The sequence below is a fragment of the Monodelphis domestica genome, chromosome 1, assembly GCF_027887165.1.
Source record: "Monodelphis domestica isolate mMonDom1 chromosome 1, mMonDom1.pri, whole genome shotgun sequence".
Taxonomy (NCBI): Eukaryota; Metazoa; Chordata; class Mammalia; order Didelphimorphia; family Didelphidae; genus Monodelphis; species Monodelphis domestica.
Window position 1 is genome coordinate 381189631 of NC_077227.1, and position 19076 is coordinate 381208706.

The following is a 19076-nucleotide window of genomic DNA, read 5'->3' on the forward strand; positions in this document are numbered from 1 at the left end:
GTAGCAGGGAAATATTTCAAAACAAAAATTCAACTAATTTATTGGTATTTTATAATATTAATCAGTCTTTCTAATGATCTTTCCAAAGATAATCTTTTGAAATTGGCATTTATATCAGGTAGCTTTCAGCATCATAGCTGTGAATTATATCTTCCTGAATTGACTTAAGAATGACAAATTTTTTTCTCCTGTGTATTAGGTATTAGTAAGTAGGCTATTTGTATGTTAAATATATGTGTATATATTTATATATATATAAATATGTTTTATTTTAAAGATATTTTCTGAATGTGCAGTAAATAATTGGTAACCCATTCCAACTGCATGTTTTAGTATGGTCTTAAGTAAGAATAAATTAAAAGTGATTTCCTTCAGTTTTCTTGCCATTTTAAGTTTTAAAAATAAAATCTCTGAAGAAATTTATTTGAATAAGTCTAAAGTGGCAAGTTCAGTGACACTAAATAAAAAACTGGATTGCAAAATCCAGCCTCTACCTTGAGCTAGCAAGGACTTAAGAGTGGAAATAAACTAAATGTTTTCTTTAGCCATGTTTAGTTCTGTGTACTTTGAAACAGTTAAAAGCAGAATGACTATTTTGTGATGACTTTTTAATTCATTTCTGTTTCTATAGTAATATTAGGTTGTAGAAAAAGAAACCACCACTAAAAATAGACCTAGTCTAACTAATATCACTTGTTGGCTTTCTCTGGGCCAGTATGGCCTTATACTGTCAGGAGTGCAGATTATTTGACATTTTGAATTAATGAGCTTTGTGGTCTACTTTGTGGAAATTTAAAATTGTTTCATAAAAGAAGTATTGTCTTAGATCATGAGAATGAGAAAGTCAATTCAATAGAAGATGTTTAAAGAACTAAGTAGGGGGGGGGCAGGGGAAGGGAGGTGATATTTATGTATTTGTGGTTTTCCAGGATCTTTTATCAAGGATAAAAAGAGATTGCAAAATAATTGCAATTTCTAAATCCAGTGTCAGCAAACACTGAATAACCTATTTTGATAAGTAATTTAGTAGTAATAATCATTAGGTAAAAGGATCCCCATGTTGTTGTGTCAGTAATTATCTATTCTTTGTACCCTAACGTGAATAATCTTTTCATAAGGGCCAGTTTTAATGGGTTACCTGGTATATTAACTGATTACCTTAAATTCTATTTAATTTTGTTTCATGATAGGCCTAACTATCTTAGTTGTCCTTGTTATGAGTCTTCTGGTACTAGATTTTAGGAAGGATATTTGATACTTGAACTGCACAGTAATCACAGAATTCTGAAGGTTATTGAAGAGGGGAGGCTTTTAATCCTTGACTGTTGAATATTTTAAAGGAAATACATAATATGTAGGTAATTAAAAAACTATTAATTATTTTATTAAAACATTTTAAACTATAAGGTGAGAGTACATTTTAACTGCATTAAGGTTTAGCTCTTAGTTTAATTCCTTGTAAATGTTTTTATATAGCTGCTGTATTCTGATAGTGAACTTGTATGACCTTGTGGTATATTTTCTAACTCAGGTATTTTGGCCTTCCTAAAAAAATGTTTGGAGAGAAAGAAATTTTGACAAAAGAAGTGAACCAAATGATATGTTCTTGAGATTTTTGCTTATTTTCCTTGTGACCAATGAAATGCTTGAAATTTGTTGTCTAAATGACCAAATATCTTTCTGGGGGTATATATATATTTTTTTTTTTGAAGAATATAAAATAGAGATCTAGAATTCAAGGCCAAGGTTGAAAAAAGTGTCAAAGAGAGCTGATATAAACTGATTCTTCAGTTAGAATCAGTTATGTTTTATACCAGAAGGAGAAAAATGCAAGACTCTCAGCTGTTGAAGGTCTGGATAGAGCACTGCCAAATTTCAGATCCTTTTAAAGGGTGAGAGGTTTTTAAACAAATAACAACAAAAAAACCCTTTGACTTTTAAGTTATTAATGGTTTTGAAAATCACAAATAATTGGAGCTGATTATAAATAAAAAATTCAGTGAATGTAATTATTTTGGGGGGATTAAATTTTTGTTTGAATTAGATATGTCATGTATTCAAAATTTTGAGAATGAAATTATTTATGGATGAATACTCTGAGTAGTCTACTAGTTTTTTTTTTTTTAATTATGTTGATCACAGTAGGGGTTGTTTGAATGGAGAGGATTTAGATGTTAAGAGGTGTTATAGAGATAGAAATGGCAAGATTTGGGAACTTAATTGGATAAATGTATTGAGGGAGAATGGATAAAGTCATGGGCCAGTAGATGGGAAGAATGATAGTATTTTCTATAGAAAGAGGAAGTTTGGTAGAGGAATGGCTTTTATTATGTATATGTTGAGATGGACACCAAGTCTTTTCTGTTGGCAAATGGTTAGAGCACTAGACCTGGAGTCAGGAAGACTTGAGTTCAAATTTGGCCTCCAGACATTTACTCGTTTGACCTTGGGCAAATCACTTAACTCTTGCCTTAATGCACTAGAGAAGGAAATGGCTAAACACTCCAGAATCTTTGCCAAGAAAACCCTATGGACAATATTGATATGTTGTGGTTCTTGGGGTCATGAGTTGGACAACAACAAACAACAGTTCAGGATTGAAGCATAGGGGAGATAGTAAGATGATGATAAAAATCCATGGAAGCTGCTGAAGTAACCAAGAGAGATAGGGTAGAGAAAGAGAAGTTCCAGTATAGGGTAACACCTACAGGGTGCATGATATAGAAGTAGGGGAAGATGGGGAAGCTTGAATGTGTATGAAGGGAGAGATTCAGGATGAAGGAAAGGTTGAAGGGATAGTCTGTGGGGAAGACTGGAGGTAATGGGATCAAGGTAAATGCTGAGGGTTTGGATTTGGCCAAGTGTTATCTCGTCTGAGACTAGGGGAAAAGAAGAGAGATAGGGAATGAAGTGTGTATAGGGTTTTTGAGAAGTAATGAGCAGTGTGCTCAGGGCAAATGATCCCAATTTTTTTTTTTTTTGAGAGAAAGTAGACTAGCTTGGGAGGCCTGAAAAGAGGTTTGGAAATAGCCTATGTGGGGAGTGAGACAGGAAATTAGGGAGGAATCAAAGGTTTACCTTGCTTCAGGAAGACCCCATTGAAATAGATTAAAAAATTGTAATGTGTTTAGTCAGCCTGCTTGTGTGCTCCCTTCCCCACCCCCACCCCCTAATGTAGGAGCCAAGTGGATAGATGGTAGGAATAATCTAGGACTGGAGCCTGGCAAGGATGAGTGGTAATAGCACCAGAGGGGAAGGGTTTGAGAGTACAGGGTAATGGTAGAATCCAATTGATTAGCTAAACTGTAGGAAGTGAAATCAGAGTAGGAATAATGGCCTGATAGGGTAAAGAGATTGGCACACTCAGTGAGGGTGAATAATAGGTTTAGTAGATATACAATATAAGGAGCAATGGAATGTAGAAGGTTATTGTCAGATTGAGTAATGTCAAAGTTTTTGATCAAGGAATTAGGAGATTTGTGAGTAAAGGTGAAAGTCAGGGTGTGACCATCTCAATACATAGCGGAGGTGGACTAGAAGATCACATCATGGAATTTGAGGAGATTGAGGAACTAGGAGGTTAGAGTATTTGAAGACACCTCATCATGAATGTTGAAAAGTTGTAGAGTTGGAAGAAAACACAAGGATGATCCAGATGTTGAATCTGAGAGAACTACCAGTATGTTTGGTAGACAGTGGGCTACCATCATGATCTACATAAAGTGAAACATTTTTAAAAGCATGAACATAGAGGAGGAGAGGTTGCTGAGATAGGTAGCAAGGGGGAGGTGTGAAAGGGGCATTAGGAGGCACTGGTGTTTGGTGGTTATGAGTAAATACAGTCAGTAGTGAAGAGTATACCCCAAGATGGAGTGTTATTTGGTCTCAATGAAAGCAAATAAATGGAAGGATTTTGATAGGAAGATCTTAGGCATCTAGGTGGCACTGGATAGAATGCTGGGCCTAGACTCGCAAGAATTGAGTTCAAATGCGGCCTTTACACTAAGTAGCTGTGTGACTGGGCTAGCCATTTAACCTTTGTCCCAATTTCCTCAACTGGAGATAATAATACCATTCACCTCCTAGGGTGGTTGTGAGCATCCATTTGTTAAACCCTTAACAAATGGTTTGAAAATGTCTCTGTCCATTTTAACGGATGGTTAATTGAGTTTTTTGAATTTTGCACAAATGACTTAAAAGGAAATTGTGTTTCTGTAGCATTGCCTTTTCTTAAATATTTCTATCAATCTAAGCAGGAAATACTGCCCTTGGGTAGAAGATCTTTCATCAGAATGGTCCCCCTTAGATAAGTAATAGCCTTCTTTCATTGGAGAATTGAGAAACTATTTGGTGTTGAGTTTTGCAGAGACTTTCAGACATGTTCACTTGGTCATTTTGTATTGGTTATTTTTTAAAGGGAAAATTCAGTGGTTGGGGGGGGGAGAGTATATTTAGAAATGACTGTGATATAAAATAAAAGGTAACTGTAAGATTTTTTTTTTTTTTAGGAAAATGGGATACTCCATGGAGTACAGTTGTTTTGGAAAAATGTTCACTTGGACATAATATTATGCACCATGTAGCACTTGGATGCTTAAAAAAAAAACCAAATGGTTTGACACATATGCTTAGTAAATTTCTGAGGGAAAAATGGAAAGGTTGGGCAGAATTGTAGTGAGACATGTGTTGGTTATAGAGAAAGGGACTGTTGACCATACTTTATTTCTAGGTAGCCCATGATTAAGTAATTCAGGATAGGGAAAATAACAGGTGATGGGAATTAGCTTGTTTTAGGAATAGTCTTGCTGACAAATGAATTATAATACCTATTGTCATCACAATGATTATTGCTTTGGGGCAAGAGCCAGAGGCCCTGGACCTTGGTTGAGGTCTGCTTCTTTGTGCAAGGTTGGGGTCCTGCAGTCAGTGTTGCAGTGGTGGAAGATACCAGGTCAAAAGGAGGCCTTGATGATGTTTCTCCTCCCATAGGCTTAGTTGAAATGCTGAAACCACAAATTCAGATTCTTTCTCATAATCACCACTTAAGTCTTTGTTTAGAGATGCTGACTTTAACAGGAAACATGTTTCAAAGTATATAAGAAATGGGCAGCTACTCATGTAATTCAGCTTAATATTAGGAAATTTTTCTTCTTCTACAGGAAGCATTTCAAACTAAAATAGTGTATTTCTGAAACAGATCCATTATAATGGTGGCATTGTGAAGATCTCTCTGGTATGTGTGCTGAGGGGAAACCTGCAAAACTCATGTTAATACCACTCAGTGCTTATTTTAGACTTGGAATTAATCAGCTGGAATTTTGAGAGCTAGGTGGCACAATGGATGGAATGTTGGCCTTAAAGTCAAGAAGTCCTGAGTTCAAATTCAGCCTCTGACACTGATTAGCTATGTGTCCCCGGTCAAGTCAGTAAACTTCTCTGTGCCTCAGTTTCTTCCTCTATAAAATGGGGGATAATAGCACCTACCTCCCAAAGTTATTGTGAGAATTAAATTAGATAATATTTGTAAAGTGATTTGCAAATCCTAAAGTACTATAGAAATGCAATCATCATTATTATTTTGTTTCAGCATTGTTGGTTTATTCATTTTTAAAGTGCTAGTAAAATGCATATTTAATTAATTTGGCTTATTCCTTTATATATGTGTAACCACACTAATGGGTTAGAGTGTAGTATATATGTATTACCCTATACTAATAGAGTAGGGAACAGTAGCAGTCTGAAAAAATGAATAACCACAAAATATATTTTGAAAATGAGAATGAATATTTAGGGGAAATTGTCAGCATTGTAGAATTATGTTCCAAACATCTTTTATTTGGATGAAACCCATTCTAATAGAGTTCATTTTAACATAGATCCAATTTAACATATATATATATATTTTTTTTTTTTTTACAACCCTTACCTTCTGTCTTGGAGGCAGAAGAGTGGTAAGGGCTAGGCAGTGGGGGTCAAGTGACTTGCCCAGGGTCACACAGCTGGGAAATGTCTGAGGCCAGATTTGAACCTAGGACCTCCTGTCTCTAGGCCTGGCTCTCAATTCACTGAGCCACCCAGCTGCCCCCTTAACATATATTTATTAAGTAGCTATTAAATGCAAGGACCAGATATAAAAGACAAAACAGAACTCTTCCTACTTTCAGAGTTTACTTTTTAGCCATTCAAGTTGCATCCCTCAAATATAACCCCCCCCCCCCACAGTAAAATTCTTATTTTAAATATACCCTAGCTGATATTGAGGCAGGCCTGACAGTAATGTGCTGTTAGGCAAAAGGAGGCCAGTCAGCTTAGGATTAAAAATTTGCTATAGATAAATATTGATTGTAGGTTAATTGTTGGAAATAGAAAGATGATAGTTTAGTTCTTGTCTTTCATGAGTAATTTATTCATAACAGAGACTAAAAATAAACTTTTATGCAGTTTTCTGGAATTTTGATGTGTAAAATATTTTTGCTTTGTGTAGTTGTGACTATAATTCTTTGATAAAGTCACTTTAGTATTTAGTGAAATTTCTGACTTGCAATTGAGTGATATATATGACATCACAGTTTTATACATTTCCAAGAAATTTATCTTTGTTTAATTCATAATAATAATTGTGGGCAAATTTTCTAATTATAAGTTCACTAATTAAATCTAAATGAAGGAAAAAAATGTGTAATTTGTTTTTTCCCTGATGAATTGAGTGTTTGGGGGGCATATATATATATATTTTTTTTTTCTGTCCTTAGTAAAGCCACAGAGGATGAATAATACATCTGCTGTATTATCTTTCAGAAAAAAAACCCTCATTTTTTAAATGCTTGTTAATGTAGTTGTTATTGGTTACAGGTAGGAAAATGTTCCTTTGTTTATTAAGTTTTCAAGAAAATTTCTTATTGATGCTCATAGTGAGATTTTAAAAAGTTCTGTAGGTATAATAAAACTATATAATCAAGTTCCACAGTCTACCTGTAAGTAAAATCATTTACCTTTTGTAGCTAGTGTATGCTATAGTACCATTGGAAGGAATTTTGATCCCCCAACAGCATGTTTATAGAGGGCTTCTAATAATACATAATAATAATAATTTAAAAAATATTATTTTATTATTTGTAAAACTAAGGGAATATCTAATTCTCTTATGTAGCATATATCTAATGTCTGATGTGAACTATAACAAAGTTTAAGTTTTTATTGTTTAAAAAATGCATTTAGTGGTAAGAAAGATAGAAGGGAATTGTATTTTTCTAGTAGTTTTTGCCAATAACTATTAAGAAAAGGTAATTTTATTTAGAATATAGTGCCTAATATTAGAATAATAAAATCTTTTATGTGAGGTTCATTAAAATATTTTCAAACCTTTTCATAAGCTTTAATTTAAAAAACAAACAGTGATTATTTTATTATTGATATTTTATTTCCCCCAAATTTCATTTTTGGTAAGATGAGTTTTAGCCCCTGCTGTTATAAAATTTAGGCAGCTAACCAGTTTTATGTTTGTTCAGTCATTTTCTGTTGGATCTGACTTAATAACTTAATGAAAAAAAACTAATTCTGAAGAACTTGGCTTTTCTGGTTCCCAATTATAACCAAGAAAATTTTATTTCTTCCCTGTATAGTCTTTTTTTTTTTTGTGGGGGTGTGGGTGTGAAGTGAAATGTTAGTGAAAGGATGAGATAGTATAATCCATGATTACATTGGCATAGAGAATTCAAGGTGAAGAAATTTCCTCTATTAATTCATATCAGAAATTGAATTGCCTGAAGTATAGAGAGGTAGCTACTTGTGAAGTATTATAAGGCCATTGTGGAGTACATAACTTGAATTCAGGTCTCAGAGGCAAGCTGTGGTATTTAATTCATACTACTGAACTTGTCCTAAATGACCCTTTCCTTCCCTGTATCTTTCATTTTTCATGCCCTCTTTCCAAAAATCATGAAAGAAGCCTACCTAATGTTGGTTAGTGAGTTGATTAAACATCAACTCCAAATATGCAGAGTCTACTATAAAATCTGAATGCAGGGGGCAGCTGGGTAGCTCAATGGATTAAGAGCCAGGCCTAGAGATGGGAGGTCCTAGGTTCAAATTTGGCCTCAGCCACTTCCCAGCTGTGTGACCCTGGGCAAGTCACTTGACCCCCATTGCCTAGCCCTTACCACTCTTCTGCCTTGGAGCCAATACACAGTATTGACTCCAAGACAGAAGGTAAGGGTTTAAAAAAAAAAATCTGAATGCATTTAAATTGTCAATAATTTGAGTCATAGGTATGAGAGAAACCTGAAAGCTCTTAAAAACAAATGTTTAAAACAACTACTTTACACTATATACTTTAATTTAAGTTGATGGTAGATGGGGAAGGAAAACTATTTTCTGGCTAGGAGAATTGAAATATATATTGGATGAGAGAAAAATTAAAGTTGTTTTTTAATAAGTAGCATGTTATATTCATGACCAATGTTATTAAAGTTTGGAATAGTTTAGAAGTTTAAATATTATACTACTTTATAAAATCCCCATTTTTGCCTATTCTTTGCTTGAATCCTTTCTAACATCATGTATTTTTATATTGTTTTTATATTACTAACATAGCTTCTAAAAGCCTAGAATTACCTTAATACCACTGTGGGATATTCAAATAGTGCTACTATAATGTAGGAAATTATAGGTACAAATATGAAAACCTGTATCTGTTTTACACAGTGAATATATGGATTTGTATAATCAATATGTCACCTATTTGGGGTGGGATATTCATAGGAAAAAATGCAATTTAGTAATCTGAACCTACGTATCAGGAATAAAGAATTTTAAGTTATCTTCACATGTGTATGAATGAATAAAGTATTTTTAAAGTGTACATGCAAAGCACTAGTACTAGTAGTAAAACAGTGAAGAAATAAATAAAAAAATAAGACAATTTTTGCTCCCAAGGGACTACTTACTATTCTAATAGGAAGAGACAAGACATATGGAAGGTTTTAGCTGCAAGTCAGATGGAAAGATCTGATAGTCTTTTAAATGTATGTCTAACTTAAGTATTTTCATACAGGTTCATTGATTTTCAGTACCAAGTCATAATAGGTTGCAATTGATAGTTACTGAAGCTGAATTTATCTCAGCAAATTAAATAATATTATGTTGGCTATTCAAATTTAATTTGTATTGTCTTCATTTTTGTGCATCTTTTGTTCTTAGTATTAAATTTGGCCACTAAGAAAGTAAGGACATAAATGGAAAATATAAAACCTTTAAAAGCTTAGTAAAATGTCTTGAATGGCAAAGGCAAAATCTTATGATTTGCAAATTATCACATGAAGGATGTGCCAATATGAAATGGCTTTTTGTAAGCATTTATGTGCTGTTTTTTATAGTGAAATCATCATGGGAAGTGTAGAATTATCAATGATTTCATTGATTTTGAAGTTTACACCAGTGAATATCCATGCCTGCCAATCCTGGGCACCTTTTGTTTGTGTTCTTACATAAGTTTAACACAGGAAGCACTTAGTGAATATGCTGGAGATTCTTCTGGCTTGCATTTGACCATGTGGAAGGTACAGTGGAGCACTCTTATTGTCTATCTATTATCTCTCAACACAAGACCCACCCATCTTTTTCTATTTTATAATTCCAAGATACCATCTTTTATTTCTAGTCTTTGAAGTTCCTCTTTGACTTTGTATTTCAGCCTACTCACATGCTACAAGAACCTCTCTATGATCCTTTGTGTGTTACTAATTTTTCTCAGGAAGTTGTAGCCTCATCATGGCAATGCTTGTAGACTGTTGAAATAAAATAATATAAATAATAAGAAGATAGACCTTGCTTTCATGGAAAGCCTGGAGTCAGCAAAAGGTTAAAAAAGAAATTTTCATTTTTCTGAAGGCTAGTCAACCCATTATCCTCCTTTACACCTCAGGGCCCAGGCCATTGCACATCTGCTCTATTTCCTAGGTATGTATACTGACAAGGAAGTTCTAGGGAGTGTTCACTTTTGGCAAAAGACATTCTACATCCGTGTGTGTGTGTGTGTGTGTGTGTGTGTGTGTGTGTGTGTGTTTGTGTTGGTTGTAGCAAAGTGAAACAGACCTGAATTTGCCAACTGTTGATTTTTTTTCTTCTTGTACTTCAAGTTCTGAAGGTACAGAAAAACTGAAGGAAAACTGATGATGAAGACACACAACTTCTCAATTGCATCTGCTCATTGTATCCTACTAATCAACTATAAAATGACCATTTTCTATAGTGAATAAGACCGCAATACTGCCTTTTCTTTTGTCACCTTTTTCAGCATTGTTCAATGCTGGAAATAAAGGAAAAAAACCAGAGATTTTGGGATAAAGTGGTGAAATAACTTAACTAAAGATCTACCTGAAAATTCTGTCAGGGCAGGAAAAGCAAAAACAAACAAAAACCTCACTGTTTAGGTTTTTAGAACCAGTAAAAAATTTCTTCCTTTCACAGCATCTGAGCTCTGGTTTTGAGGGTTTATTTTCAAGAAGGAAAACTATTATCAGTATTACATGTTGATTTCTTTTGATGGAGTTATGTTTTCAGATATTGTAATTAAATTTGATTATCCATGACATAGGATATATAGGAAAACATCAGATGATTAAAGTAGGCTTTTGTATTTATTTCAATTCTTTCTGTGGTTCCTTTTTTCCATAGTCTGTTGACAAGAAAAGAGTAGTAAAAGAGATTTGAGTTTTCAAATTTTACTTCTCCACCCCAGCATGGGGATGAGAAAGGAGGGAACAAGCATTTATTAAGTTCCTGCTATTCACATTTTTATAGCAGAGGAAACAGACTTGCCCAGGGTCACATAGCTAAAAAGTATCCAAGATCACATTTGAATTCAGGGTTTCCTTAGGCTCAGAGCTCTAAATACTGCATTACCTAGCTATGAAAAGGAGAGAGGAGGGGATGTTAACTAGCAGGGCTACAATTTATTAAATAAACAATTAGGAGGAAAGCTGGAGACTAGATAATGCAGAAACTTTATAATCAGGTGCCCCATTGAATACCAATATCAACCTGTTCAAAGCAGAACTGATGACCTCTCTTGCCAAACCTATTCCTTATCCAAACTCTCATGTCTTTGTTAAGAGCATCCTTATCTTTCTAGTCAACCAGGTTTGTAACCTTGGGAGACATTCTTGGCTATTCCTTTTTACCCTCCCTCTTTGCCCAAAGCCAGTCTACTGCCAAGTCTTATCTATTCTATTTCTACAAAATCTTTCTTTCATTTCTACCGCATTCCAAGGGCCACCACCTTAGTTTAGGTTTTCAGTAGGTCTGAATTGTCATAATAGCTGTAATAGTTCAAAGTGGTTTCCCTGCTTCTTAGTTTTTCCTCTTTCCAATCAGTCTTCCACAAAGCTACCAAAATGATTTTACTGAAGCACAGATCTGACTATACCTCTACCCTTTAAAAAAAGTCTTCGATGTTCCTTACTGTTTTAAAGGATAAAATATAGACTCTTCAATCTTGCATTTAGGGCCTTTTACAATTTAGATCCAATCATATTACTACCATTCTTCCAGGTGATGGTCCAGCCAATCAAACTGGACTATTAGCTATTCCTGCAACTTGACATTTCATCCTCTGGCTTTGTGCATTTGCAGAAGTCATTCCTCATTCCTAGAATGAATTCATCTCTGCTTCTCACAATCTTTTATCTTCAAATCCTACCTCAGGTATAGCTTCCTCTCCAAAATCTTTTCTGCCCATTCCAGTCTCCCAGGATTCAATTATTAGTATTCTCCCCCTCCTCAAATTACCTTATATTTCCTTTTTTTTTTATGGCATGCACTTGGAAGGTAGATATACTTTTACTTTTGTTTTTATATCCTCAGTCTCTTGAATATGGTAGGTATTTAATGTTTGTTGAATTGAAATTGTGAAACTGCCCTTGAATGGTAATTTTCTCTGCCTAGATAAGCATTAGATAAGAAATTGTTTGTCCTTTTGGGTATTTTTGGTGATCAAAATGAATGTCAGTTACTTAATGAAGTTAGAAATAAAGATGAGGCAATATAACAATCCTTAGTGCCTAAACTACTGGAGCTATTAGTTAGGAAACTTGATTTCTATTCCTAGCTTTGTCCCCAGGTAATTTATTGATTGTGGAAGAGTTCATTTAATCTCTCTGGTCTACTGTATCCCCATTGATGTGAAATGGATTAGATCATCTCTAACATTGACTTTATAGTTTTAAAACTTAAACATATTTAAGTATAAAGGTTATAGGAATCTTGGATATTACTGTATAAGAGCTCTGTAGTGTAGTAGTAAACAGAAGAATAAAAAAGAAAAGATCCAGAAAAGTCCAAAATAACTTTATTATTTTTCTCCCTAAAGTTGGCCGTCAATTTTTCTAAGGCAAATAATAGGTTTAGTAGAACTAACATTCTGATACACACATATAATGAAATGTGTGAACAAAATAGGACCAAGGTATATTTAAGACAGGATGGCCTTTTGTCTATGACAGATATTTTGTTACACTTTACTTTGACTCTTGTATGGCTAGAATACAGCATATTATAGCAGTTGCTATGAAGAAACAAACGTGTTAGGTTACAGAGATGAGTTATAAAATTCAATTAAATTATGATAGAAAATGATATGTAGACAATGGAATAAAATTTCTTTAGTTAAGATTTTGAAAATTAATGATGCCTTTTAAAAACTAACAGTAATCAGAGCAGATCCCATGTATCTAAGCTAAGCACTAAACTGATCGATTCCCTAGAATGTCTGAGACAAATATAGGCTAGTTTCTAGAATTTAGGCAAACTACATAAGTGACATATTGAAAGGAAGTGGTAAAAGGAAGGAAGAAAATGAAATGTCCTTTTCTTCCCCTATTTTTTCCCCTCTTTAATATCTTTCTATCATCTCAATTGTGTCTCATTTTATTTTTCATATTGTCATGCTTAAAACTTCATGTTTTCATGTCATGCTTAAAACTTTTAAAACCTTCTGTAGGCAATTTGTGTCATGAACCTTGACTGCCATGGAGCACACATACTTTAGTTTTTTAGGTTATTGAGAGAAGTAGGCAACAGTGGGTTATGATTAGAAGAAATATTTTTTCTCATGTTTTCTTTTTTAAAATTCAACAATCAAGTGTGTACTTTATAGAAAGTATTGTTCCTTTCCTTCTTATAAGCATTATTTAAAAATAACCCTACAAGTAACTACTTGTATTAAGTATATCTGAATGAAAACAGTATCACAATATTATTAGACAATTCAGCAGTAGTTTTATTGATCTGTAGCATAAATTGTTTTTTCTATTTAATATAAGGTTGCAGTGAATCTAGATTTGTCCACCTTATTCATATTGTTCTGGTTTATATACCACAGTCATAATGATCAAGTTGTTAAATCTTTAGAAGTACAAGGACTAGAATTCTAGTTCCTTAAGGAACTGATAATGCAATTACTAAATTAGGAGATAAGAGTCACAAAGAATCTTAGAAATTTTCTACTCCTAACTACACATTTTGCAGATGATAAAACAAGCTAACAGAATGATCCAAAAGAGTCTACAATTATACAAATAACTTCAATATCAAAATATTCTGATTTGTTTGGGGATTAGAATTTACCTTCCATTTATAGTTCTACTGACCCATCATTAAGTGAAAAATTGAATTTCTTTTGAGGTCTATTATAAAAGTGAGAAGCATAATTTTTTATAGTTAATTTATTTTTTAGACTGAGTTGTCATAGCTCTTTTTTACAAAGAAAACTGTCTTAAGATCATTTTCTCCCATTTACATGATATATATCATATCTACATAGTTGTTTTCATGTTTATCCCATTGGAATATAAACTCCTTGAGAGCAGAGGCTCTTGGTTTTTTTTTGTTTGTTTGTTTTTGCCTTTCTGTATATCTAGCTTAGCGCTTGTTGATGATGATTTTGACCAAAGGAGCGGCTTATGAAAATCAAACCACCAAGTGTCTTAGATGTCCTTTATATACCTACTTTGAAACATAGAAATTGCTTCAGTTTGTAGTGTTTTTGTTCCCTGGGATTATCTGTTGTCCCTTTTTAGCTAATCCTGAAATTATTTAATTGCTGAAACTTGGGCAGAAAGAAAGGCAGAGATTACATATAAAAGATGCATTATTGAATAACTAGAGAAACTTTTTATCTGAACTGTGAATCATTTTATGTATTAACAGGGAACTTTAACTCTATTGTTTATATTTTTTCCAAGTACTTTAGTTGTTTCAAAATGCTATGTATATAAATGAGCTATTTATTCTTATGCTCAGTGATGGTGAGGAGAAAGAATTCTTAAGCAACAAAAATTCAAAAGAAAAGTGAGTTACAATATAAAGAGGTTTCAAGCATTTTAATCCTGTGAAAAGCATTTAAATTTGAAAGCTAATGAACAGTTTTAGATTTTTCAAGGTTTTTAAAATTTTTGTCACTCCAGTAAGAAAATTCAGCACTTCTACTCACTTACTAACTGTTCACTACTTCCTTACAATCATACTTAATATACTTCGTTGTAGAAAAGCTCTCACAAAAATCACCAGTCTAATGACTAATTCTCATGATCTTTTCTCAGGCCTCCTTAAGCATTTGACTTGGACTTTGTGGATCTTTTTAAAATTCTCTCCATTAGCTTCTTTACTCATTTTGTTTGTTTTCCTTGGGTTTTTCCTCTTGTTTCCATGCTTTTTGTTCTCTCCCAATCTCACCTTCTTAGTTATATGCATATGTTCTACTATTATCTCTGTGCATATGACTTCCAACTCTATATCTCCAACTTCATAGGCATACCTGAGTTTTCAGTTGTCTCCCTAAAGACTAAACTTGGATGTCCCACGGGTACTTAAACATCATCTCACCTCCCAACCTGCTCCTTCCCCCAACAGCAAACAAAAACAAAAAACACTTATTCTTCCCATTCCTGTTAATGATGCCACTGTCCTTCTAATCATTTACATCTTTGATTTTTCCTTCTTCCTTGATACTGTATCTAACTAGTCATCAGCTATTTCTACCACTGAATTTTTTCCCCCCACATCTGAGCTTTTCCAGTGGTAATTCAGCTTCTTCTTGCTCTGTTCATTGCAGTAGCTTACCATTTGGTGTCCTCACTTCGTCTTACCTCCCTTCAAACCATTCTAAACACTTCTAAAAGATTAATCTTCCTAAATTACCCCAATATTGAACATATATTACTTCTCTGCTTAAAAAATTTTCAATGATAAATTGGTTAACAAATGAAGTCCAAATTTTTTATTCTGGCCCTCCCTGATGATTTGGCCCTAAATATAGATTTATAACCTTAACTCCCATTATTCCTCTTCATACAACTGAAGAACATTCCCAAAACATACACTTTGTTTTAAAAAATGAATGCCTTTTCCTATGCCTGGGCTGTTATCCCCAACTAATTTTCCAAGCTTCACCTAATTCCAACCTTTTATTGTATTATTGGTATTTACTGGTTGCTTATAAGACCTTGTCTAAACTGCCCTCTTTTATTTTCTCATTTTTTAAAGGGAGATAATGCTTTTAGCATATAACTCAAGTTGTGACACTCAAGTGAAAGAATGTTGGTAAAATTCTATGCAAACTTTTAAATACTATATGTTAGCTTTTGTTGTTATTCATTTGAAGCCCAAACTATGAAACTTTCCCTGCTGTAGCCCAATGGAAAGCATTTTCTTCCACCTCTGAACTTCCAGGCTCTTTTTTTTATCTGTTGGTACACCTTTACATTCTACTATTCAATTCATATCTATGATCATTTATCAAATACTTGCTCTGTGTAGATCAGTAGGGAAGGCATATGGAAGATGCAAATTTTTTAAAAAAGATTTGGTCCCTTTTAGTTTTTAGTATACATGTTGTATCTCTTCTAGCTTGCCACTTTGTATTCCTTACAGTACCTCCCACATTTTAGATGTTTAATAAATATCTAATTAATTTAGATCTTTGTATCAGTTTTATTGGAAAATATCAGTACTATGTTTGGGAAAATTTCTGGTGAATTATTTTGGAGTTGGCTTTTCATATTACTGCAGTGTACTTCATTGAAACAAAATGGAAGCATCTGCATAATAACTATAAACTGCCACTTTCTATAGATATCTTAAAAGGGTTAATTGTCCAAACTCCCTTTGTTATTCTGAAAAAGGAATGGTCTAAGCTCTACATTTTACATTTATTTATTAGTAGTTTTGGCCAAAGGAATAGTAATATATGGAAGAGGGGAAAAAATGCACAGAAAAGAATTAGATACTAAAGAAGAAAAGTCTGAGCAATTGAAATACACTTGAACTTAAAATATAGTTCAATTCCTAGACTTTTTTGCCCCACTCTGGATGTAGAAGTTTCAAAGGTATATAGAAAAGACCTTGTTAGAGTAGTTATGTTTCTCTCCAACAAGCTATAAAATTTAAAGGCAGCTTAAGAGCCCTCATGTTCTGTGGTACTGTGAATGAGAAATTATTCCAGATTTACCATATTTTCTTAACTCTTATGTCTTTCTGATTATGACCAACATTTTCTTTACTTCAGAAAAGTTTATTAAATTGCTGGTTTGTTAGGTGAGAGAAAGAAAAGAAACTAAAAACATTCTTAACTATCTACTCCAACAATAGTCCTTTCTAATCTGGGTCACATTCTCCTATTCATCTGGAGATGAAGAGAATCAATCAGTAAGCATTTATTATGAGCTTACTATGTGCCAGGCACTATTTTATTTGCTGTAGATACAAAGACAAAGAAGAAGTCATTTTTTCAGGGAGTTTATATGCTATTGTGAAAGTATGTACGTAGACAAAAATGAACAAAAAACATACAAAGTAGTTTTAGAGAGGAAGGGGAACAGTCAGCTGAGGGAACCAGAGAGATTTCATGAAAAAGTCAGTCTTTAAATTCAATCTTGTGGAAAGAAGTTCTGTGAGGTAGTGGCCAAGTGGGAATACATTCCAGCCATAGAGGGATATGCAGTACAAAGGCACACATATGGGCAATGAGTGTAGTGCTTTTTGCAAAGACCAGTAATAAGGCCAATTTGGTTAGACCATACGGTTTGGAAAGCTAAGTCTTTAATAATAAAGATCAATTGATAGGAGGGGTAGGCTATAAATAGCTTTTAAATATAAAACAAATTTGTATATCCTCAACAATAGTATGTCACTAGAGTTTGAGTAGGGGAAGGAGATGGGCAGACCAAGACTTAAAGAAAATGACTTTTGTGGCTATATGGATGATGGAAGAGAGACTAATTTTGGGGAAATAAATTTGTGTTTGAATTGTAACAAATTTCATAGTTATTCTGAACTCTTGATTTACAGAGTAAGAATTAGAAGTTGATAAAAAGGCATAATAAAATCACTATCTTGGGGAAGGAGACTAACATCAAATCAGAAAGTGAATGTAGAAAACTCAAGTGAAAGTAAACTAAGGAGTGGAATTTTTTATTTTTGTTTTTAAGAAAAATATAAAGAAAAATAAAATTAAATAAAAGTGGAAAGAATCAGCTTTGGAAAATGTAAGAGATATGTATGCATTTTGTAGATGCAAGTTCTGCATTTGCTTTTAAAATGTAATTTTGAAATGTTTTTATCTCCACCTCCAAACCTAGCAAACTAGTTTTTTTTTTTAACCCCCTTCATCTAGAAAACAAATCCAAAGCAATTTGTGGACTGTGTATTTTAGGATTCCTTGCCTACCATTAAATGAATCTTCCTTGTGCAAGGAATATAGTCCAGCAGGTGGTTTTTGTTTTTTTTTTCCCCTCCAGCACCATTTTTAAATAAAGGGAAGTAAAAAATAATTACTTTGCTATATGTGAAGAAAATAAGAACTGAGATATAATCATTTGCAATACTAAATTCTTCATTGCTTTAACCCTTTGATTGTACACAAAACTTTTTTGGGGGGACTTTTTAGGATCTGATAACTTGATCATTTAATTTGAAAGAAGATGTCTCAGTAGATTCATCTACCCTTTAGTAAGATCTTGATTTGTTAAAGCTTACAGTTAACAGCTGCCAAACAAATCTTAAGCATACTCTCTTACAGCACCTCTGCTTTTCCTTGGAGGAGGTTTCATCAGAATAATGAGACTAGCCCCTGCTTGGGTTAAAGTATTGAAATCATGTCCCAATGCACTCAGAACTCATTATGCCAAATTTATTTTTTATGGTAGGGTAGCATGTGTTTTCATTGTCTTCCCATTTAGGTTACTGCCCTTGAAAATAAATCAACAATATTATAGAATGACAATCAAGGCTTTTTTGGTGTTTGGTAAAAAATAGAAACTAGAGCAGTACAAGAGAATAGGAATTCTATAAAAATGCAAATAGGTATAAATGCTTGATATATAATAAAGCTATTGATGCTAAATGATAGAGAAAGAAATCATTCAATAAATACTATTAGAAAAATTGGGCACCAATAGAGGGGGAAATACTACAACAAATAACAGACATATGGATGAGTTTAAAAGGAACAATGTAGAAAAATATCTTTATTTCAAATATAGTGTTAAAATAATTGGAGATAAGGTTTATGCATTTGATTATATAAGAATAAATACTTTTTAAGGTGAATTCAATTCAACCAAAGCAAAATTAAGAATAGAAAATAGGGAGATTTTCTTGATGATTATGTCAGTGACTAATGTTACATTAGAACCACATTACAAATTATTGTCTAGTCTCAAATAGACAAATGGCTAAAAGAGAACAGACAGTTCATAATGGGGCAACCCAAACACTTGGAAAAATGACAACACCACCAGTAATGAAATATAAGCTAAAAATATGTATAAGATAGCACTTTGTCCCCACCAATTAGGTAAAAATAAAAATTATAAAACTCAATTGGAAAAGTAGATACACTGATATATTGCTGATGGTATTACAGATTGTTATAAGCTTTCTGGGAAGCCATCTGGTCATTCAAAATGAGTTGTAGAATAGGTTGGGAGTACAACTCAAGAAAATAAGAAAAATGTTTATCATAGCATTTCTTTTAATTGTAAAAATATTGAAAGTAACCTAAATTCTTAGTTGGAGAATTT

At 33.3% G+C, this 19076-nt stretch overlaps 1 protein-coding gene across 9 annotated transcripts in view; it reads left to right on the plus strand.

Moving 5' to 3' along the window:
* Positions 1-19076, plus strand: part of CPEB4 (cytoplasmic polyadenylation element binding protein 4) — a 77865-nt gene that overhangs the window by 2739 nt on the left and 56050 nt on the right. The gene's annotated exons all lie outside the window — the stretch shown is intronic.